Below are 25,587 nucleotides of genomic sequence, written 5' to 3' on the forward strand. Positions count from 1 at the left end.
CTGATGTTATTTTAACAATGACCCTACTGGATTATAGCAGAATTCACCACTACTTAAGAAACAAAACCCCAAATCCATTAAAATCTCATCCCAGAACTTACAGAATGTGCTCCCCTCAATTTTTTTTCTCCCTCTTTCATGGTGTTGTTATATGTTTATCCTCTTTCTGTATCTGTTGGCATAACAGAAGTTATTACAAGAAATTAAGGTGTGTAATTGCCATATGACACAGATATGAACATGGATGAGCTTGTGCATATACACACACACACACACAAAAATATCAAAAGAGGCTGATGTTAGGAGGAAAATGCTCCTCACCTTTGCACTCCAGCTTCCCCAGCCATGAGACAAGTCCTGACTCCTCTCAGAAGCTACATTTCAATCCTGACCATGCAGAACCACTGCATTTCTTATGAGATTTTGCAGTCTTGTCAAGCTATTTGCCTTATATCCAATGGTGATTAATTGAAATAAACATGCGAGCTGCACACTTGAATACCAGGTACATTTATCGTCGAACTTCAAGTTCCATTAATGCCCATCACAACAACTGCAGGCTTCTTTGACTTTGTTTGGTGTCCTCAGCCTTGCTGAATATTTCTCCTTGTCACATAGGAAAGCCAGTGACTGAAAGTAAAAAGATGTGTACTTGTGAAGATTAAAATCTCCTTCACAAATTGAGTGTATTAAGCATCTGTGCTACTTGGCAGACTTGTGCATCAATTCTGAAATAAAATAGTGTTAACAGCTCTACAAGATTTTTATCTCTCATAGCTTCCTGCACTCTGGGTAAACCACATGGACAAAAAAAAAGAGCTAGCCTTTTAGACAGTGAGCTAAACAGCTCTTAAATCAGACAAGCATGATATCCATGCAAAACAGTTTACCTTTTTTATGCCATTTTAAGCAACAAAACTTCTTTTGCTCTTCAGGGAGCACCTCTGAATCTGGACATTATATATCTGATCCTAGTTTCTGTCGCACTACCATAATACTTAAGATATTTGTTTACACTGTTTTCATATTTGTGCCATGCTGGCTCATTACCACATCATGAGGCTGAACTATGATCCCTGCAGTAGTGCTGACATTTATTACAGGGTGGAGTGTAATAACTCAGACTGCAAATGAACTCTGCTTCAGGAAACTTCTCTCTAACTGTGCTAAAATACATGGGTTTTTGAATTCTCACATTTTATTAGCAACCATTGTTCTTCTTTCACAGCTACATCGCCACAAATTTGCCCATTTCTTGTAAGCGCAAACGTAGCTCAAGCCTAACGAATGACCTCAGAGAGGCGCGCGTAATGCTTGTACTGTGGTGATATATACTGATATGTGCTCAAAGGAAAAACTGAATTTACAACTCATTGAAAACTAAGTCTATTAGTAAGATAACTAAATGTAATCGTGGGTAAGTGCTTAACTATAGGAAAATTTTGGGGGTTTCTGTCCATGCATGATTGAGTGCTCAGAAAACCACTTTGCTGCACTTGGCATTATTCTGTGGACCCTTTTTTCAGCACATTACCAAACAATTTAAAGTTAAATTGTTACTATTAAATTTTCTACAGCTTAAATTAGTCACTTCATATGGGCTTCTAAATAAGATAACTACATTCAGAAAGTCAAAGATCACCCAGCCTTATTAGTGGAGCACTGACAGAAGAAACAAATAATTAGAAACAACTTTTTCAATAGGAAAACAGATTTGTTTATCACTTTCCTATTTTACTAAGTAGGAAAGCATCGTGAACAAATTTGTTTTCAAAAATGGTAAACATTTAGATAAACCAATAATTCAGATTATAGCTTGTTGATAGGGCAGTAATGAATGTATGCACTCATTACTTTGGAGCAAACTTTCTGCCGAGCAAAAAGCTTCCCAGCTGCTCTCAGGCAGGTTCGTGGCAGGAGTCAAGGGAGCCATCAGGAGGAAGACAGGACCTCCCCCAAGGTTGTCAACAGCATGGGGGCACTTTGAGTCCCTGGCACCAAGTCTCCAACCCCTCAAATGACAGAAGACAGAGGAAAAGCCAAGAAAAGCGGAGTTTTCCCTCCCCGATGACTTTCAAAGGATTTTTCATGAAACAATGAGCTTGACTTTCTTTTAATATCACATCATCTGTTCTTTACAAGACCAGATTTTTAAATGCTTTTAATGATGCAAATAAACGCTGGTAAGAATTGCTGAGGCTCCACTGAAGTCAATGGGGCTCTGCCAATTACACTAGTGGAGCAGCAGCCTCTTTAAGAAGAAAATGCCATGAAATCAGTAGAGCCTACCAACTAAGAGTGCTATTGGGGAAATTACATGAACATCTTGGCTGTGAATTATTAATAAACAATATGCAGTTGAATTATTCACCCAAATAAGTCATGTATACATTAAGAAATATTTTCTGCAACAAGGTTTAAATAGAACATTTTGTGATTAAATGGAGTTTAATTAACAGGTACAATTATTTAATAGGAAGCAAGTACTTTCCTATTATTAGATAGTACCTGGAGTAGAACAACTCTATTGTGAACATCCGCTACATGGTGAGGAACTACAGAGCCAAATTATTTAGAGAAACATTAATAATTACTTAATTTACCTATATATAGTTATTATGGTAATTTCAAATTTTAATTTAAAATGTTTTTATTCCACTGAAAAATAAAAATAGGATACACTATATGACATGTGAACAGAAGCATTGGCAATTAAAGTGTTCTACAAATAAATTATTGAAAAAACCCCGTTATTCAGAATAACAGCTCAGGTAAACAAAATATATAAATTTAGGTGATTTTAAGCATCACCACATACTGGAAAAGAGTAGCTGGCTAGATGGGAAAATGTTAATAATTATTAATAATAAACCAAATACTTTTAGAGAGTTATTAACTGTAACATCTTTCTCTACATGAATATATTGCTGCCACTCATTTAAGATTTTCATATTGTATTAGAACATTTATGTGTTCTGTAAATGCAAATAGTAAGACAACGATCCATTATTTCAGTACTGTACCATAACATACTCCACTATACTACATTCTAGTATTACCCACTGGACAGTAAAATAGATTAAATTTTTTGCAAACCATGGAAATGGCTCCTGCTGTTATACCCTTTTGCTTCATTTTTTTAAAATCAAAGCCGCTGCTTTGCAATGTGAGGTTGTTGAGTGCATCTGACACTGGAGATAAAATTCTCACTGCCCTTGACACAGGCCTGTTATTGTGCTGTTACCATTGCAGTAACAAGGAAGATCCCACATCCCCATCACGTGAACTAGAATATAAGCAAGGAACACAGCTTCTGTTGTAAAGAATTAGTCATCTAAGCAAATACTTTTTCTACATGTAAATTAATAGTAAGAAAATGAACAAATTCAATGTGAGTATTTCTTAAAAAAGAAATCTCCATTAACCTATAGAAGCTATGTGCTACCCAAAAGACGGGCTCCACCATTCCCTGGCTAGGAATGTATTTGCATGGCTAGCATGCCACCAAAACTGGTTTGGATGCCAGTCTTGCAATTTACAGTTGCTTGAGCTGTGCATCACGTAGTTAATTTGCTATGTCTGTCATTCTATCAGTCTTCCCAAATATTTGGTGACCCTCAGTTATTTTATTGTTTGCCTAGTTTCTTGCAATATTGTACTTCCATTTTATATTATTTTCTGACTCATCATTAGATTTCTTCAGCACTTTATAGCCCTAAGGTTCACTATATATAATATAGAAAATGACCTTTCATTTCAGTAGGTATTCCCCACTCCATATACACATCTGCTTTCAGCTGCCTTAAGATTCTCAAACCTTCCTTTCTTATTGCTTGTGTGTCTCTATGATGACTTGTGCACACATCTCTATCATTCTTAATAAAATAATAACTGGTTTAAATAATAACCGGTTTATAAACTTCCTTCAGCCAAAGCTTTATTCTGCTTAACATTAGGTATTCACAATTCCACTGGGAAAAGAAGTTTACTTAGTATGATAGCAACCTGTTTTCCCATTTATTCTGATGCAAGTAAAAATCAGTCAACAAAATGTATTTATCTTAGGCTGCACAGCATGAGAATTAAAGGAAAAGAGGTGATACCTTCACAACATGGAACATTTCCAAACCAAATGGTTAAACAAGTTGAAGTTATGATCACATATAACAATGTGATAAGACTTAGAAAACTTCAAAATTAAGCTTTTATTCATAGCACCGCTTTTATTCATGCTGCATAAAATGGCAGGACATGATCTCTCTGTCTTCAACGTAGTCATACAGGAGCATGGGCAGCTACATGTTTTCACCAGGATGGGATTAAATGTGTTAAGTACATAATGGAGCAGAACAACAGGAGGGTAGTCCAAATTACGGTCTTAAATCATGGAAATTCACCCACCCATGTACAGTAAAGAAATTTAGATATAATGACCTAGTCCATCATCTACTGAGCACAGGCAGCTCCTCTTAGGAGAGAATTACATGTGACTGGTCAACAGGCAGCTTCCTGGTGCCCAGGGATCAGTGGGGTACAGCAGGAGCTTGGAAGTGATAGATGTTCACAAAGAGGTGTCATTGTGCATTTACATGCCCGTTTCCACAAAACGTGCATTCACCACACCTACTGCTCAACATACTGAGAAGGAAGGTTTTCTATGAAACTTCTTAGGTGCCTATGAGCAATGAAATTCGCGTATAACAACGGCAAAGTAGCTGAATAACATGGGGTTTAGGGTCACTTTAAGAGTATTTGATAATATGTCTGTCTGAATACCAGCTCAAATATTTTTCAGTCCAACCTCTAATCACTGGGATTTCAACTTTTCAAAATTCAATCAAATGCACATAAAAAAAAAAAAAAGACCCAACAAATTAACTTTATGCGTGCAGACAGAAAGACATCTTCCAATTACTTTTACCATGTAATGTGGGAAATGCATATAATTAGGTTTTCTTTCTTTTTATCCTTGCCTCTATAAGAGTTACAGCTTTGTAGGATTAAACAAATGACAGGCTTTGTTTAGAGTTTACATTGCTATAAAAGATTTCCTAATGCTACGGAGAAAATGAAGATTAGTACTGCCATGTTCCACTTTTGTTCCAGACATATTTTGAGTGCACAGGGGAAGAAGAAGTGCTCTAAGGCACCAACAGGAAGGCTTAGCCCCATTTCACACCACTTAATCACAGATTACAAATAGCAGGGGACAACAAATCAACTCTTTTCCCATTCCTAAACATTGTGGGGTTTGTTTCTAACCATGTTTTTTCTTCAGAGGAAATAGCTAATTTAACATGCCTATTAAGACAAAGGGATGAGTTTTATCCTATTTTTAATTGGGTTATATCGAACCTTGATGGAAGGAAGGGGTTTGTGGGTTTTTACTATAGAGCAATTAATTTAATTTACCATGTACATTCTGCTTGTTGTAAAATTCACTAAGAATTAATACCTAAACAACTTTATATACATAAGTAAAAAGTCCATGAAGTTAAAGAGTAAATACCGGGGATATGCACTTTCACTATTCATGTAATTCTTGTAGTATTTGCTAATCTTCAAATGCAAGCATTCAGAAACACAACATTAGTACTATATAATGCTGTACACTCCAATGTAGAGCTCCACAGGGCAGGTGACTTGTACTGAAAGAGGAGTCTGAATCTTCAGAGTCAGTCCCTCTAACCATCTACCACCGTGTAGGTGTAAAACCTCTTATCAATTGTAAAACCTGCTAAAGCTGCACATCCAGATGCATAAAAGCTGAGCAACACACTATGAAAAATAAATCCTAAATTTTTTATACAGAGAGAATTAGGTTTGAGCACACGCAATGAAATTTGTTTCTTTGAATTCTGAAGCTTCTGGCACTCAGTAAAATACAGAACTTTGAACAGAAGGTATTTGAACAATTCTGTGCAGAGAGAGAGGTCCAAAAGCTTTCTTACAGGTCAAGGCAAGATTGCTGCCTCACAAAAGACCCATTCACCAGAAAAAGAGCGTGAGAAATGGCTTTTGTGAGATGAATACATTTCTCTCATCAGACAATTAACAAAAAGATGATTCTTTAAAAAAAGCAATGGTTTGACATTATTATTATTTTTTTTAGTGTCACATTGGAGTATGTGGGAAAAGAAAAAAATACTTATCTAGCCAGATTACTGAATACTTATATCGAATACATGTTCAGTTATTATTAACTAACCAATTATACATATAAAAAAAGCCCATTGAGACCAAGAATAAACACCTGGAATGTCCTCTTCTGCTATTCATTTTGGATACACGAAAAATCATCACATGTGAGGCAAACTAATGAGTTGCAGTAGCTTTTCTGTACAGTTTAAATATTCTAAGCACTTTATACATTTTATGGTGCCTTACTAAATTTTTTTAAAATGTGTGCAACACATTTAGCATTTGGAAAAGATTTTAAATGCTAACATTTAAGTTTAGTTGTGAAGTCTTAGGAGCATGTACGATATCTTGTGAATGCCAATAACTGAATTTTAGAGCAGAAAATATAAGGATTTTGAAAATTAGTAACTTCCTGTTTTAGAAAAGATTAATATTAATAATCACTGTTCTTGCTTTTTTGGCATGTACGCCTGCTTGGAACAGCCTGCCTGATTTATTTTTGACCCATACTTGATTTATTAGCATTATCTATAAATAAAATACTATAGCCACATCTGTTACCAGATATACTCACAGAGCTACGATGTAGTAGTGGCACCTCCAAAAGTATTCCCATCTCCTGCAAGCTTTATTGGTGTGCCACAATGAAAGGTTAAAAATACTATTAAATAACAACTCCAGAATAATCAGAACAGTCAAAACACATCACTTCTGCCTGACAAACCCATAATTTAATGCAAAACTACTTTCATAACCAAGGTAAGCCATGCTTCTTTGTTTCAGGTTATTTTTCCTTTTCACAAAGGCTACTTCCCTCCTGTTTCCTCTCGCAGATTTGTCTCACTCTCGCTCAGAGTTGCGCTGTCACTTGGTTTAACGCCAAACAGTCCAATTTCATGGCACTCTTCCTGGCATCCAACTTCCATCTGACTGTTTTCCCAGGCAGCAACATGTCAGGTTATTAGATTACATATGATTACATCGCTGGCAGACGTGGTTACTCCAGCGCTCCGGATATTTACCCCTTTGCTTCATATTGTTTGCTACAATCACAGCCAAAAGCTCACACAATAAAAATACATCAGTGGAACTTATTTACCAGCAATTCAAACCACCAGCTCAGCACACAGTACTCTAACAGCCTTTTGCTTTGATGTTTTTCCCACCTTCAGGAGCACAGACGTTCTAAGAGAAAACAGACAGCAACTTCTTCTGGCCTGGGCACTGCTGTCTGTTCCACCTCTATAAAAAAATAAGATGCCCTCCTGAGCAAATGATGATACATGCTGTTAAATCTAGTTATCTTTTTTTTTTCCCCAGGGTCTACCCAAACTCCCTTTAGAGCCAGAGGAAATTTTCCTATTGATTTCAAAGTGAGTTTTAAAAAATCTTAAAGTAGTAATTAGACTCAATCTTCTGCTTTCCTAATAAAAACTGTCTGCTTCTCTTGCAGACCTTTCAGCTAATAAGCAAAAAACGTACAAGGGTTTTCCCTTATATGCATTTCTATTATACAAACATTTGTAAACTCAACCTTCAGAAATCTGGTAAAAAATGTATTTTACTAACCATTATTAGCAAATACACAACAGCAGTGTGACATTATACTGCAAAGAAAACAGCAGCCTCACATTTTGTAGTATGAATCATAATGTTCCTTCACACCACTGCATTTTAAAATAAAGGTAAAAAATATTTCCTGCAGAAATAAAACTACAGATAAGGAATAAGTATTTAAAGAAACAGAAGGGTGCAAACATCACATTCATTTTCATTTGAATGAGGATAATTCCTACTTGTTTAAAGAAAATGATATAAATGTCACTCCACTGAGAAATGATTTCTGATCTCTGGTATAATCTAACTATAAGTCCTAATCAAGGAGGATTATTACTGCAAATGGAATGGGCTGGGTTTTGTGATACATCCTACCTTCAATGTTTAATGCCGTGTCTAAAAATATGATTAGATTTGAAAGCATAAAAACTCATAAGCCACATCTTTTGGTGTCCCCATTTTTCACAATATGCACAAACTTGAACAGAGACAATTTTGTAATCAAGACTGATATTGTCTTGTAAATGCCATATTGATCAGCCCAGTGAAGGGATGCTAAACTGCGCATTTCCAAGTATATGTAATACATTATATTTTAACAAACAGTGGTGGGAATAAAGCTAAACATGGGGTCACTTCGAGCTAGATCCTATGATAACTCACAATAATGAATGGCCTTACTACGATAATAGTAGGATGAAATAACTTTAAGAATATGTTGCAGTAAACATCTTTCTGGACATGGGCACAAAGTACTGATTAATCATTAATATTCCAAGACTCACAAAATCCCAGAGATATTTTCTTGCTATCACAGCAGGAAATCTGCAATTTGGAAAAAGTTTAGATGTTGAAAATTAACCCCCTAGGCAGAGTAAGGGGTGGCCAGACAGGGGAGGGCTGCAGGGCAGGTTGTGGAGAGCCTGCTCCTCGCAGGCAGGGGTTCACACAGGCCATGTAGCCAGTGTGACTCAAACATGAAAGTGGGAATCAATAAGTTTTGAAATTAAAAATATTGAAAAGGAATAATTGTTACCAAAATTCATTAATTACCATTTAAAGATTTTTCTTATCTAGCTACAGTTTGCCTTACTTTTTTAAACTTATTTTTAATTTTCAGTAACTATATAATTTTACATAAGCTGATTTAAACTTTGATGAAAAACAGAGCACGAAATACAGAACATCTCAGAAATACCTTCTGTACCTGCACCCCCTTCCAGTGGAAATCACAGAATGGAGAAGCAGCTATTAAAACTATCCCTCCTGCTAAGGTTGGGCAGGGAGCTTTGACACATCACCCATGTGGACTGGTCTGGAAGAGCTGGTGGCCATGGCCAAGGCCCCAGCTCCACAACCATTTCTAGATTTCACCACTGGGATACAAGCGAGGGTGATCACGTGGAATCTTTTGTGATGCTGATGCCCAGTAAAGTCTGTGATCACCATGGGTTGCAGCACCACTAAACGTCCTGAGCAGAGATGCTGTGGCTCAGGGACCTGGGGGAATCAGGTGAGGGTATCTTACTTTTTCCCCCTTTGACCTCCTTAACTACATCTTCCCAAGCAGATGGGATCTCACTGGTAGGAGGAGGAGGACAGAGAAGATGAAGGTCTATCCCTGAGCTATCCCAGACAGACCACTGGGCAATTTTGGTAGCATTAGTACAGAAGAGCTTTAGCACTGGGGTATGAAGGTAGCATTAGTAATAAACACATCTAGCATTCAACCTATTTCAAGATGTTACTTAATGTTTGGCTTACTTTTTTCTTCCTTTTTCTCCCCACCTCACTTGCAGCTACTTAAATACAATACATACAATCTACAAAACACTGGGAGCTACCTGTTAGCAGACACAACTGAAATGCGAGCTACACATTCAGCAGGAATTGAGATAATACAAAGTAACAAAAGACAACTCAACTTTCAGCACTTTCAAGTTCAGGATCAGTTTGGGAAGGGAGGCTCTTCCAGCTCAAAGTTTACTTCTGATTTTAAAACACTGAGCCATCAAACTTAAATTTAACTCCAACAACAAAATAACGAGCGGAGGTGTGGGACAGAGGGCTCTGAGATGTAACTCCAAAGCAGCAGTAGCTTTGTAGATGGGATAAAATGAAATCGAGTCCACAGCTGAGTGCATAACATTGTGCCATGCTTCACAAAGCAAAATCATGGGCTTGCTTTTTGTTGGAGTAAAAAAAGAGAAGAGTGAGCCTTTTTTCCTCCCAATTAAATTATTTCCAGAAAATATTTCCTTGCTGACAAAGTGCATGTCCTGCAGGGAGGGAAAAAAAAAGTGTGCCAGTAACAAATGAGAATCTATACAGAATTTCGGATACATAACAAATTACCCTAACCTGGAGCAAGATGGATTTATAATAGACAATCAGCATATTCATAAAGAAGGAACTGGTGTACTTTTAAGATAACCTTAAATGTCAACAAATTACATAGCAGAAATACTGTATGTTAAAATAAAAGTCTTATTGCAAGTCTCTTTTGTGGAACTGATATTAATTGGGAGTATGTTTTCTTCCTCTTAATTATGACATGGACTTTGGAAATGCAGCTGTTGAACATTTGCCTAATCCTTATAACTCCACAGTAATTCTTGACAAACTTTCTATTACCCTTGTTCTAGAAGGCTTTAAACTAATGCCTGAATTACAGGACTATCCGGTTAATAGGATGGGCCCAGAGTACATCAATACCAACAAAATCAGCATTGTGTGGAAACAGACCCATTAAAATGAAAAACAAGAATCAATCCATCCGTGTGACACATTAGTCTTGTGCCCGCCGAAAATGAAAATATGTGACTAAATTAAAGATTAGGTCAGGAGAGTCAGGGAGTCCTGACAAATCCTCTAACATTAACTCTTGCTATAAATGCAGCTGTCATGCTTGACAGCCATTTAACCGGGCAGAAATTCCCCAATAAATTGGTATGCATACTCTGTGCTGCTCAACCTCTCCGACAGCTAATGGCTGACCTTCGAAGCATGCCGCAAATTACCAGGAATATTCAACAGTCATTTTTACGATGCTGTTACTGACAGACTTTGTCCAATAAAGATTTATGTCCTATGCACAAGAAACTGGATAAAGTTCACCTGCAAAAAGTTGAAGTGCCTCAAGGAGTACAGCTTTTTAGCAATCAATAACAGCCCACCTTCTGCTGATGTTGTTTCACAGAAGACTCTCATCAAAAGTACAATATGGTTGAGTAATTATAAAAGAAGAATTTCTTTTGTACTAACATACTCATTTTAATTAGAGGTCATAACCCACTTTTCACTGTATTCATGCCTTGCATTTTTTGTCACCAATATTAATTATTTCATTACAAAAACAGCAGCACAAGCTTTGAAGGCAATAAGGTATAGATTCAAAGGTGGAATGTGGGGCAGGATCCACAAATCATCAAAACCTGAATAAACTAAAATGTAAAAATTGTGGCATCTAGTATACACCACTTCTTAGACCTTAAAGCATAGTTTTAATTTGCTTCATGATTGAAAAAATGCTGCCTAATTAATCAGAAACACATCAAGCTAAGACTACTAGTGAAGTCAGAGAGACTAATTGCCGCTATTATTAGGAAATCAGCATATTATTTTCTGGAGTTTATTCAGTTATTAGGTGCTTGGCCAAAGACACATCCCTATGCTCGCAACATTAAAATTGGTGGCATACCACAAAAAAAGAAATTAAGAAAACGCGATACAGAGACATGATGGACATGGTTCTTTGACTGTTAACTGAAATCAGAAGGAGCCCTTAGGCAGGAGAACTGGAGAAATGAGCAGCTTTTTGGTCTCTAAGCAGTGGCAGAAGGGGAGAGAAGTAGAAGAGAGAATCTGTTGTTCATTTTAGTGGCCAACCCAGCCCAAACCATGACACAGATGTATGAGCCAAAAATATTGGTCCTAAATTACACTTTTCATAGATAATCTCCCTCCAGGTTCACAGAGGACCCAATAGGGAGCTTTTTCACACAGCACTCCTGTCTGTGCAGCAAAATATTTGGACTACTGCTCTACTTTGTAATTTAATGATTAACATAGTTAATATTATTTCTATAGTGTATTATCCTGTGTTGACCTTAAACAGAAAATTAGGAGGAAGGAAAATTTCTTGCTAGGATTGGAGTTTTTTCCCCCAGTATTTATATGTTCACATGAGCTAGTAACAAACAGAGGTCCCTTAAGATATGTTCAGTGCTATTCAATAGAGAATTATGTATGAACAACGCACACAATATATAGTTCTTTAAGTATGCTTTCACTACACAAATCTTACACCTTATTGTTAACTATCTGAATTGCAGATGAGTCAAACATGAAACTTCACATCATTCATTCACAGAAAGTTCATTAAAAAGTCATTTTTCTATCTTTATCTGTTACTTGTAAGAAACTTCCAGTGATGGGAACCACGAGGCTGCCCCACACCGCAGCCGTGTTTTACAGATCAGCCACCCAGTTGATTTAATGCACTGAAGTGCAAACAAACAAGCAGAATTCTGGTTTTGCAGATTTAAGTCTTTGAGTAATGCTTGTGGCTTGCTGAAAATCCTTTTTTATTGAAAATTGAATATGTCAGCTCAGTCATCACTTTAATTTGTTTTAAAAGATTTATTAGAGTTTGATGGTTTTTCTCTCGCTTGATTTTCATGTATTTTCCTGATGAAATTAAAATCATTGGAGCTTCCACTAGAGAAGAACTTCATCAATGTGTCAGTAGGAGCATGATTTTAATAAAACACTTTAGGAAAGTTTCTTACAGAAACATTTTTTAAACTTTGTAGGAGGCACAAAGAATTCATGGGAATAAAGAGATGGAAAGTACAACACTAACAACGCAGTGGAGCTGAACTTTCGTATTTCTTATTTACTAGAGTACTCGTCTGAATTTGCTTTGCCTTAATACCACAAAAACACAGCTCTCTCTCCTCTGTTTCTTGTGTACATACAGGCACTCATGCAAAATCTTTATATTAACAACATCTCTTGACAACATTTGAAATAATATTTTAATACTCACTATAAGCCTGAAGCATTCAGACACCTAGAATAATCTTGCAATTTATCATTCACAATACCATTAAAAGGCAGAAGGTGAATTCAAACAGTCTTCACCTGCACCATTCCCTGGAGACTGGGAAGCCCTTTCCAACTACCCAGCTGCTGCAGCCACAACACGATCCTGAACACAAACTGTGCTGGTCACATCACAGGTTCATTGCTGGGGCCTGGAGGACATGACCTTGGGTGCCACCAGCACCAGTGGAGCTGACTGCTTGCCAGAGACTGACATTTGTCTCCCTGTACCACTCTTGCATTTTGTGTTGCTCGGTGTAAGACCCTCTATTCCAGCTTGGTTTTGAGTCATTGCAATGTGTCTTTTATCTTTCAAATGCACCCGCCATCATCATGACACACCATAGCCATAACATAGATCTTCTCTACAATGCAGCTCTCATCACCCAGCACAGTGGAGAATTAGCAAAGTCCCTTGGAATAGCACAGGGAACATCAATAACGTCAATCAAGCCTAAAAGACAATAGAGAAACACTGCTTTCTGCTGACAGAACCTGAGGATCTGCATGTGGGACGTTAGACAAACAGGGTTCCATTAATTACCCCACTGAATTTTGGGAACCTTATAGACTGCAAATCATCCTCCCATAGGCTGGCAAGCTATATAGCATGCATCCAACGTACCTTTATCATGGCCCTCAATGCCCTCTATCGAGTCCATTTCCAATAGGTGACTGGCCTCCAGTGACTGCAGGTTATCAGCAGCAGCCAGCTCCAGATGGCAGGGAAAGCCCCACGCTTCCAACAGTGAGGAAATTCATACGAAGGTGCTGATGTTGCAGTTCTACAATAAAATCCATTTGTTTGTTCCCTTAATACTCTTCATCCTGAAACACCAAAGGTATTTTTGCCATCCTTGTGGTTATCTACCATACCTGCAGAGGGGTGAATCTCTTTCCTGTTTAGGAAGAGTAAATGATGCTGATCCAAGAGAATCTCTTCCAAAATTAAGCAGTTGATACGATCTTTTGCTTTCACTGTTCCCTTCCAGTGCAACCACAAACAGGCTAGCTACATGTGGGGCTGCTACCACTGCTTTAAGAGTGGTTCCTGACAACAAAAAAAAAAGGTATAGCATGGGAGGAGAAGGTTCACACTATGGATTGCAAAGCAATGGCAAGAAAATGTGCCAAAGAGCCCATGGCTCAGGAAATGCAGTTCCAGATTAGCATGTATCTTACCAGAGCAATACATATGGCAGGAGTGGCACAGAGGCACAGGATAGACGTATGTACAGTGCAGGGTACTTAAAGGGGAGAAGTCTCTGCAAAGCAGGAGCAATAATTCATAACGTGAACATTGACTTCATGGCCACAACTGCACTGTGTCAGGTAAAGTGTATTCCAGCTCAAAACACACTCACGTTCCCTGCCTTCCTGGAGGTCAGACCTCATCCTAACAACAAATAGTCCCTGAATATATTTTTCATTGGGATCAAAACCTCGTTATGTTTGGTCCTTATATTTATAGGTTAAAAAAGTACATTAAAATACAATTTTCAAAAATCTAAATGGATATCAGCTAAAAATATATAAATTAAAGGTATTTTAATAATAATAAAATCAAAGCTTAAAATCTTATTTCATGCAGCTTGAAATAAAATATACCCTATTTATATATGTTTCAAAGTGTTATACTTCCCTTTGGTACTCATCTGTAATAAGATATAACTTCATGCACTCTCTAGGTATTAAGGGAAATATAATATGTACCTGCATAGGAATTCCACTTTGATTTAGAAAATTGTCTGCCTCTCACAAATTATGTTATGCCAGCAGAAATGCTTAAAAATAAATTTAAAGTCCCCTACTAGCCAGTTAAAATTACTCAAAATGAACACTTGGGGTAAGCTGTACGATAGGCATATGAAAAGACTACGAATGAGCCACATCCAACATGGAAATGAAACACTATTACCAAAATGCAAATGCGGTCAGGTCTGCATTCCTGAGCTTCCCTGTGAAGATTCAGCCTAAATTAATATTCAGCAAGACAGCAAAAGAAACCAAAAGCTAAGAAATACAAAGTAATGCATATAGGAGAGGAAAGTCTGAAGTACCCAGACCCCTTATGAGTTTCAACGTTAATTGCAGCAGCTCAGGAAAATGATAGGCACCATTTTCAGCAGGTAAGAGCAGATCTCTCTCCAACATGTAGTGTCAGCTGAAACAGCAAACAAAACATTAGGACGCATAAGTGGGATGAAGAATAATATAGAAAAGATTATAATGTCATCATATAAATCCCTGATTCACTCTTGCCATCTGAAACATGGTGCTCAGCATCTATCATGTCAGAAAAGCATCCTACTGGACTAAATGGCTTTTGCCATTTAGGTAGTAAGAATCATTAGTGATATAGAAAACTTTTCTAGTCAAGTAAGACTGGTTACCTTAGAGAGAAGGCAAATGAAGAATACATAATTAAAATATACAGCTTTACTAACAGCAGAGGGACGGTGGAATCCTGTTCCATAAGACTCACGAGGTGAGAATTTGGGGGCAGTGTGTGAAATTGAAAGGTTACAAACTGGGAGAAGTATTTCTTTCAATACAAGACTTAATTAGACAGATGAAATTCCCACCACAAGAATATCACTGAGGCTGAGAATTTAGTCAGATGCTAAGAACTACTGTATTTTTTTTACAGATAATAAGGGCAGCCAAAGTTACAGTATTAATTTAGAAAAAGGAATTCAGATATTAGAATTTAATAATTTCTATCCAGTAAGGATCATATATTTTCTAGAGTGCAAGTTATTTTGTCTTGCTGAATACCTGAAATTGCTTGAAAGGAATTTAGTTGCTTCGTTCATGTCGAGTCAGACAGACCTGAAATACCAAACTGGAGTTTCAGTCTGAAACCAAACCAGCCCAACCGGATGGGCTGAAGCTCAAATCAATCCCCGCTGGCAACACCTACATTTCAACAGGTCTTCACTTCTGTTTAGTGATTTGGAAGCCTCTGGTTGTATTTCAGATTCAATGTTTAGTGCTGTTACTTTCTGAAGAAGTCTGTGTGCATCAGAAATATGTATCTGCTCATCTGTGGTTACCCCAAGGTGAGTAGTGGTGAGAATCAATGCTGGTGGCTGCAGTAGCTGTAGGAGAGACAATATTCAATACAAAACATCCATAGAGCAACACTGGGAACTCTCAAAATTGAAACTCCCAAAATATAAACTTGGGGTCCTGGAAAGGAAGAAAGTGAGAGCATGGTCAAAAGGCCTAAGGAGCAACAGACTTTTAAACGACCTTTACACCCCTTTGGTTATACTATGGACACCATAGGTTTTGACTATTTCTCTTTCCAAAGGGGATTTAACTGATCTTACATCTATCCCAGACATTCATAAATATGAATGGCTCTAAGCTGTATCTAAAGGCTAACACCAGGACCACATCTCTCCATCACAGGAGCTGTCACAGCAAGATCCAGTAACATCTTTACATCTTTAACTCTTGTCTTCCTCCCTTTCCAGTTGACTCATTCTTCTGTGCATCTCTGCAGTCTTCATGTTACCTGTGCCATGGCCAGCCTCTGCTTCTACCCTGGGAGTTCAGGTATTACAGTCTCATTTAAGAGAACTGAAAAGTGCTAATTTCTACAGCTACAATTCTGTCAATTTTTTAACAGCTTGCAAGTATTTAATCTTTTAAAATACATTCTTAACTACAAATAAGGCAAGCAACCATACGAATAATATATTTGATGCAAATGCCGATCACTTGATGTTAAGGAAAAAAAGACAGATATTTTCTCTGTTCTTAGTTGGATCAATGTGAAGGATTGATTCGTTTTGGAAGTAAGTACTGAGATTTCTGTCATTGGTTATCGATGTGGTAGCTGCAGTGTTTCAAGTGAACAGTGAGGACTTCCAATTTACATGAAAAATGTCTTTTTTTTTTTTTTAACTATCTCATGATACTGCATATTTTTAATTCCATTTCTGGCTCGATATGAAAAGTGGCAAGTTGTCTTGTTTTGAACTTGCTTGGTGGACAGAAGGATGAATGTTCTTCTCCCAGCACAGCCAAATTCAAATGTGCAGTCTGGGGTTTTGCCAGATGACAATGAACTTCACATTGTGTTTAACAGAGCTCTCAAATTGATTACCAAGCAATCTACAAAAGGTAAAGTGATGTAGTTGGGTCTGACCTAAATAGTGAAGAAAACACTGTCAGTGTTGATAAATTCTTCAGACAACAGTGTAATATGTAAAGGCTCACATTTCAGTAATGATGTGCATTTCCAATCCAGTGTACAATGAGATAGAGTCACAATAAATAATTTGTAGCTGCTCTTCCTGTTTGTGCCCTGCACAGAGTAATTGCTGAAATAGCAGTTAAAGTGTGAACATACTTTATTTTAATTTAGCTTACTGTACAAAACTACTACCATCCTGCCAAAACTGTAGTTTCTCTATTCCCTTTATCTCCAATCCTAAAGAGTAAGACACAATAGCAGCTCTAGAAATGACAAACACATAGATCAAAGTTTCTGGATTCTCATCTAAAACAGCCAAAATGTGATAAGAAATGTACATGTACGATTTGGGAGCTGGAGAAAATCTTGAAATTTCAGAGGTGAAATAACTTACCGAAAGTTTGCCTTTATTTTACACACTTAGGATTTTTCTAGGTCCACTAGTATATAACAGTAATAATTCAGAAGCCTATCTAAAGTGCTATCATTACAAAACATTGCAGAAAGAAGACAGTTGATGCTTTTCTTTTCCTATTAAGGAATATTTTTCTCATGAAGCATTTTTCTCTTTTTCTAGACACAAATGTAGCTATTCATCTCAGCTCATAAAATGTATTTTCATATGTGGGACCTCTATCACAGCAACAGTTTATTCCTAATGCTTTCAACCTTCCTAATTCTCTCTCGTTCAACATCATATTCCCAATGCTTTTTATCAAAGAATAAACCAATATGAAGGCATCTCACACACTATTTTCTGATAGAAAAAAAAAAAAAAAAAAAAGGAGGGGGGGGATTTAATATTAATCATTATTAATATGATCTTTCCATTATCCTAAATTGAGGTTTATTCCAGCTAATCTAAAAGAGGGTTAAATTAAAGCTGCTTGAGTTGTCTGGGGAGCTGCTGCAGTCTCACCTCAGCAGATCTCTAACCCACCTTTCGCAGCTCTCCTGGGGAACGCTTCCATTAACACGGTGATTAATGCCACCTGAGCACTATCCTCTCCCCTTGATCATGCTGGTACAGTGACAGTAATACGACTAAAGAATATTTATAATAGTACGGCTTTGCTATTCTAGCTGTCAAGAAATCTACTTTGAGGGCACACTGACCACTTAAAACTTATTAATAGAATAAGCAACTTCCATAATAACTAATTAGCATCCTCTGCAGAACTCTGTTCCTATTTTAAGTTGCCAAATGCTCATTGCCATTTTGTACAATTACATACCTACTTATGTGTTACATAAAATTAAATCAATGGCTTTATGGTTTAAACACTGTTGAGGTTGCTACTGCATCATGAATATGAAAGCTGGGATTTGTAAAGGGCAGTATGGTTTGGAGCTGGGAGCTCAGAGCAATGGTGCAAAATAACCTTGGAGTTATTCCCCATCACTAATATCCTCCATAAGCAGCCAGATATATTTGTTCTGAGACTTTAAAAAACTCATCTGTCTTTGTCAGCAGCTTTTACGTAGTATTTTTTCCTTAGTTGACATAAAAACACCCAGATGCCTGTCTTTTATCTGCCAATCTTTCTCAGACATGTCAATACATACCTATCATTTTTATTTTACTATTTTTAGTATGCTGCTCTTAAATGAACCTTAATTTGATTATATCACACTAATAAACAGCATTATTAATTGCATAATTCCTTATGTTATTCTGATAAATTAAGCTGTATCTCACAAGTATAATAATTTTAGAAATAAATATTCTGCTTGTTTCCAGACAAGAACCTCAGGCTTGGTTATTTCAATAAATAATATATTTCCAAATATTTCTAATAAAATACACTCCCAGCTTTCCTAAAACATATTACCCATGTTGCCATCTAAATATACATAAAATATTAATCCAAATACCCAAATACGTACATCTCAGCCTCCTCAGAAATGAGTTGGACACTTCTGCAGGCATCTGTAAAACTTGGCAATAGGGCTCACAAATTGTATACATGAGTGCTAGCACTAGACTTCAAAATCTGGGTGACTTATTTGACTTTCATGAGGAAGACTGAGTTCAAAAACAGTCCTGAGTGACAGATAATAGCTCCTGGGTCAGCTTTCTACTTGATGCTACCCACATTTGTGTGAAATCCCACTCCATGCAGCTCTAGGAAAGTTGTGTCTCCAAGAACATGGTCTTCACTTCTGAGCCTTTCTGTACAATTTAGTATGGATCTGCATCAAATCCTACTGGCAGACTACCTTTTGTGCACCCTTCCACATGTGAAGTTAAGCAGAGATTTCCTGGAACATAATTTATGGGATATAGTCTTCTATGAGATATGTAAATCTGAAGATGAAAGAGCAAATGCAATTTCATTTTCCATTCCTTTTTAAATATTACCAAAACCTGAAGGAAAAATCCTGCAAGAACTCCTACAATAGAAAATATCATGACTCTAGATGTTATGACCTTTCTGAGAAAGCTGAACCAGGGGAGGAAGTGGTGTACCAGAAAGAGGCATTGACTTCAGAGGATGAAAAATGGAAAGTCATTGTAATCTTCAGACCTGAGCAAATATGGTATTTTTTAGTTTGGTGCATAAACTATAAATTCCTCATGTTTAAAAAAAAAAAAAAAAAAAAAAAAGAAAGATAGAGATTAGAATCGAACCAAAATAGAACTGAAAAGGAAAAAGGACCCTAACCATTGCATTTTGAAATTGTTTCCTTGGAATCACTAATGATGGTTCAGTCTCTGATCTGGTTCCCATTTCATGCATGACACTTTTACCCTGACCAGCAACGGGAACAGGAGCAAGCTCCACTAGAAATAAATGGTTGGAAGTTTTTATTGTAGATTAACTATGCTGCACACAGACACATACAAAGGAATTAGCAATCGAAAAAAACCCAAAATTCTCCCATTGGTAAGCAGCCGTGATGACCTGCAGAGCGGAGCTGCAGGGGAGCTGCTGGGACATGGTGGTGGGGACTGATGGGAGGTTTCACCATCCCCAGTCTCAGGACTGAATAACCATTTCCATCCCAGCTGTTACTTTGCATACACTCTGGGCATGAGGATTAGGGGAGCATGGAAGTGCTCCAGATAAACTTTCTGGGAAAATTAAGGGCTCCTTTCATCAATATTAGATTTATTTTTTTTTCTCATATTTTAGCTTGGACTCAGTTCTGCTATTTTTGCTATATACACTCACAGGCCTTGATTTAAGCAGCGCATGCCACATATACAGATGCCAAAAAAGAAGAAAATCCTTTTCAATCCTCAAATGACAAAAACCAGTGGTGCAGGACAGCACTAAACACTAGCAGTTGTTTTTTTGGCTCTAGTTCCTCAAAGGGGATCCAAAATGCAAACGTGAATTTAGAACAAAATTCTGAAACTCAGGCACCGCCCTTGTAAACACCAAAAGACACTGAGAAAACCAACTACCACCAAAGGGTTTTTTTTTATTTTGCTATGATTCCCCTGAAAATTAAAGCTATTCTTTCAACAAAATGTCAGTTGTAAACACTAAATCTATTGCATGAGTGATGGTCTGTTCATTGTAAAGATTGCTCAAGAACAGCACAAAATGACCCTTGTGACGCTGGCAAAGTCAGTGTCAGCTTGAATTACAAGTTACATAAATCTACGTTACACAAGTTATATCCCCTAAAAGCTGATCCAACTTGTGAACTAAATTATTTGGCAAGCTTTCTGTTTGCAAATCAGACTGGTTGATTTGACTCCTTTTTTTTGCCCACGCCGCCATTTTCTCCCATGGTTCAACCTTCTTTCTCAGTTCGTGTTTCCAGGAAGCAGCAGTGACCAGGAGGAACCTCATCCTGCTTTTCCTCCCAGATGAACGTCTCGTGAAAGTTCTCCAGGCCTTTTCATTGGCTAGAGAAAGTGGGATGAGGGCTCCATAGAGACTGAAAGAATATAGCTAGAATAACATTGGGTGGGTTAAATAGGCTAAGTAACCACTCTAACACTCCACTTGCAATCATTTCCAGAAAATGGGATTGGATTTTAGAAGAAAAAAAACCCCCACACAATAAACTACTGCTTAAATCTGTTCCAATATGTATTTAACTACAAGAGGGCAGGTGTTTTAGCATAGCATTTGAACATTAACTTGGCCTAAATACCTATAATATTGGCATTTTACTCAGCAATTAACATAATTTACACTATGGAACTTATTTTCTTCCCCAAAATCAATTCCTCTGCTCTATATATGTTCCTGAGGAAAAAAGATAAAATCTATTTCCAAAGACTTTTACAGAGCAAAATCATTTTGTTGTTGCATGGGCTTCGTTGCCCTGCTGTGAGGTCAAATCTTAGAGACAGATAATGTACTGATGACTTTACAGGTTCTTTCTTTAAGCACTATTCTTCACAGGCCCTTATTTTACCCTAAAAAGAGCATTTAATTCAACTACTCGGAATCACTCCCTGTAATACAGTATGCAAGTTTTCTTTTAAAAAAAAAAAAAAGATATGTGCAATTTATAATTATAAAATGCGCAAAATAGGAGAGTATGGAAAGTTAACAAATTCTAAAACGTACACAGAGAAAGAAAGAAAGGAAAAAAAAGTGCAATCTATTGGAAACATTACCCCCCCCATCATGGGTCTGTAAAACTGAGTCATACTGCTCAGGCTTCTCCTCTAAGGCATCACAGCCTCTCCAGTTTCCCCTCCTAAGCCTGTTGCTCCACTCCTTGATCATTTTACTTACCTTCCTTGGTAACTTCTCTAACTGCACTGTGTCCTTCCCGAGATGCAGGAATAAAACCAGCATGCCCTGGTCAAGCTGTGGGCAGAGCAAGGGTATATTTAGTGAAAAATGACATTCTCTGCCTTGTTCTCACTGACTTTTTCTGGTTAAGTTTCATGTAAAAGTCAAGTTTTATGTAACATATCTAGAATGTACCAGAATTTTGTAGCAGATTCCTGTTTTCTATATGAGTTTGATTCTTATACTCCTCTAAAATGAGTTTACAGATATTTTACAAAATAATGGGCCATTTAGCCTGAAAAGACAGTGACAGCAGCTGTAGATTTACCTAGTCAGTTATAATCTTTTTCTACTGACAGAGCATTAACAAGGAGAAGATACTGCATAAGAAGAAAAATGACTGGAGGTGTGCAAGTGGTGTACATCTCCATCTGATGATGGACAGAGACCTCACTCCTTGATTACCAGTTGCAAAAGTCTGCAAGATAAGGCTGCTTCCTTCCTAAGCAGACTCCCCAGAGCTTCTGAGTTTCCATGAAGGTCTCAGCAGGGACTAGAGGCAAATCAGCCAACATTTGCTCCAGAGGCAGCTGGGCACCACAGAGACCCAGTAGGACTTGGACATGGCCAGGGTTACTTGTGGCAATTGCTGCTTTTCAATCAGGAATAGGTAGGCTCTCAGCTACTCTCTACTTAGAAGAACAGATGTATTCCCCTTGAAATGTGTTTCTTCTCCTTTTAAAAGCTCCTCTCTACTCCTCCTTCACCCTGGGAGGTGGAGGCACAGGTTGCACACTACAGCCCAGCCCATACTCAGAAATTGCCACTGCTCTTATGGTTATCCAGAATTACTCCTTCAGTGGAAATGAGCTTCTTACTTAGAATTTTAGTGTTTTAGAATTATTTTAAAGTATATTTCCCTATATAGAAATAAAAATATCTAATTACATCCCTTCTCTCAACTGCCAAATTCTGCTTGTACTTTTGCAAAACAACAAACACCAGCCTCACTCTAATGGCATGAAAGGGAGGACAGAAGAAGTATTTTTGATATTAGTTAATTGCAACAATGAAATGTGAGTCATAATTATGGCATAAATACGGACATTAAAGCAGCACAGTGTACACGCTCACTGCCCTATCATGTTCCCTAAGCGTTTTGCCCACCTTTTCGCTATGACACTGCCCAGTCTGAATATGAGCTAAAGCCGCTGCTCATCCCCATGCTCCACACCAGAAAGGCTTGTAAGCATCTATTTCAGGTTTTCTTCAGGGGGAGGGGAAGAGTAATTTGAGCTGTGACAGAGCCAACAAATAATAGGACGTTTTTTTCCAAGGTTCGCATGACTTGGACAGATTTAAACCAACCAAAAGTCCAACATACAGGTTGCTCTTCTTTTGCTCTCAAAGCAACATGCAACAGCCTTTTTTATCTCAGGGACCAAGTAACTCTTGGCTTGCTTCTACCTACCTCCAAGCCTTCTGCCCCCCTCTGCCAAGCAGGCCAGTACCTTTTGCTCACCTCAGTTTCATCAAAAACCTTGTCACAGAAAAAACCCAAAACCTTTTTATGACTATAAGCCAGACCACCTTTTGAAGACACATTCTTTACCCGGGTTGTTGGTTTTGCCTTTCTTGCATTATGTCTGATATAACAGTCTTTATGAGCCAACTTTACAGCAAATAATCCATCAAAAGCAACACACAGGGCATGCATATTTTTCAGACTGAAACAATATACATTCTCATGTTCTGCACTCCTATCTGCATTGCAGGTGACAAGGTTAGAAAGGGAGCTGCTGAAACACTAATCATCTTGGGTGCGGATGGAAAGGCTTTGGATGGTGGGCAAAGAAGGAGGAATGAGAGGAAGAGGAAGGAAGTAAATCAGGCACATGCTTTTACCTCAATATATCAGACCAAGTATGCAGCAAGAAGTAATCTACACATCCCTGCAGGGTTAATAAAACTCCTTCCTTGGAAGCTGCAATGGCAGCCTGTTCTCAAAGCAGACCAGTTCCCAATCAGTAAATAAAACAAGATGCAAAAATTTTAGCTGCATAGTGTGTAGCTGGTCTAAAAGAGGGGTTCCAAATTAATTAATACATCACATTTTGGTCTAGTGCATGGTTGCATTTGATTCAATGAAAAAATTTAGTATTTTCCACCCTCTGATCACTTTGTAATCTTTAATAAGCAACTACAATTTCAAAGCCCCCAGTTCAACAAGTTTACGACGATTGGCTGTATCTGCATCACAGAGATAGCACACCTTCACTAAAGCAGAATAAGGGTGATTGCTCATCACTCCACGGCACATTTGTAAGAAGGAAATAGAGCATGCAACTAATCCTCCAGAGTGCTGGTATTTTATTTGAGGAGATTTACTCCATGCTCTGCTTCGCCCATCCAAAAAGGCAGTTATTTTAATTCAAGAGATTTGTGTCCAACACTTTTTCTCCCTATTAAGATTTAGTGCCTTTAATTTAGAAAAACATTTTTCTATTTTCTGTTTGTCTTATGCAAAATCAGCAGCTGCAATGCAAGTTTCTTCTACAAGGTACCAATAAGTTTTTGGGGTTAAACTTAAAACAGTGCATACAGTACCCTCAGATTTCTTTGAAGGCAGAGTCAGAGGATTCACAACAGCCCAGAACAGATCTGTCTTCTTGTTGCTAACAAACTGTATTTTATTGTTTAAAGGTAACAAAATGAGAGCTCAGCATTGTGAGTCAACACTGCATGTAATATTAACATCCTGTCCATTATGGGCCTGAGGCAAGACCATTAAAATCAGTGGAAGAAATTCCATCGACTTCAATAGTCTTTACGTTAGACTCTACCTCAGCAATTTACAGGGTGAAATCTGGGCCCTACTGAAGAGTAACATTAAATCTCTCACTGACTCCAAGGAAACTAGGATTGTTCCTACTGCAGTTAATGGGCAAACAAAATACTCTAGCTGCCTGCTTTTTCGTGTACTGGAGAGCGGTTTGGGTGAATGACACCTCTGATACATTATTTACCTCATGTGATGTTTTATATTAAGGCATGGTGATCAATACAAAACCAAGAAAAACAGGAGAATTTCTGAATACAACTTAAAAGCATCAGTTTTATTCTTAAAATAATAAATCATACTCCCTAACATTCCTCCTCTGTGTTTTTGAAGATATAAAAACAGTATTACCTTTAATGCTCTAAGTTAGCTTAGATATGGGGTGGGTTTTTTTCTTGCTTTTATTTTAGCAATTCCATTAAATGGTGGACTGTACCCAGGAGATCACAGCTAATTATGTACAACTACTGCTGCAAAGGCTTTATTTGCTCTTCTGCTTAATTTGTTGAACAAGATCAGAGTTCTTTCTTTGTTAGGATTTTTTTTGGGACATGTTGCAAGGAGCCAGATCTAGGCAACTTCAACCTGAGAATTTACTCCCAGTCACTGTCAGAGATAAAATATGTTGTTATGCTAGTATTGCATACGAGTATCTATGAAAGATTTAAATGATGCCTTGCACAGACTACTTAAAACATATTTCAATCTCTATTTATAGCACATAATCAGATGTCTAGCACAATCCTTCCTATACAGACATTCACATCTTTTCTGGTACCTGTATGGCTACTCATGGAATACAAACACCATCCAAAACACTCTGTAGCAGTAAAGCTACAGCTGAAGGATATTTATTTTCTATTCAGTACACAGTGCATAAGTATATATGCAAAGCTCTCTTCTTCAGAGGCCATTTCCCACTCTATCACGTCTCTGAAGTGTAGCATGTATCATCTGACGCTTGAGAAAGCAAAAAGTCAGTTAGGCTAAAGCCAAGACTTCCCAACAGGCGAGTCCTTTTAGCTAACAGC

The sequence above is a fragment of the Numenius arquata genome, chromosome 9, assembly GCF_964106895.1.
Source record: "Numenius arquata chromosome 9, bNumArq3.hap1.1, whole genome shotgun sequence".
Lineage (NCBI taxonomy): Eukaryota > Metazoa > Chordata > Aves > Charadriiformes > Scolopacidae > Numenius > Numenius arquata.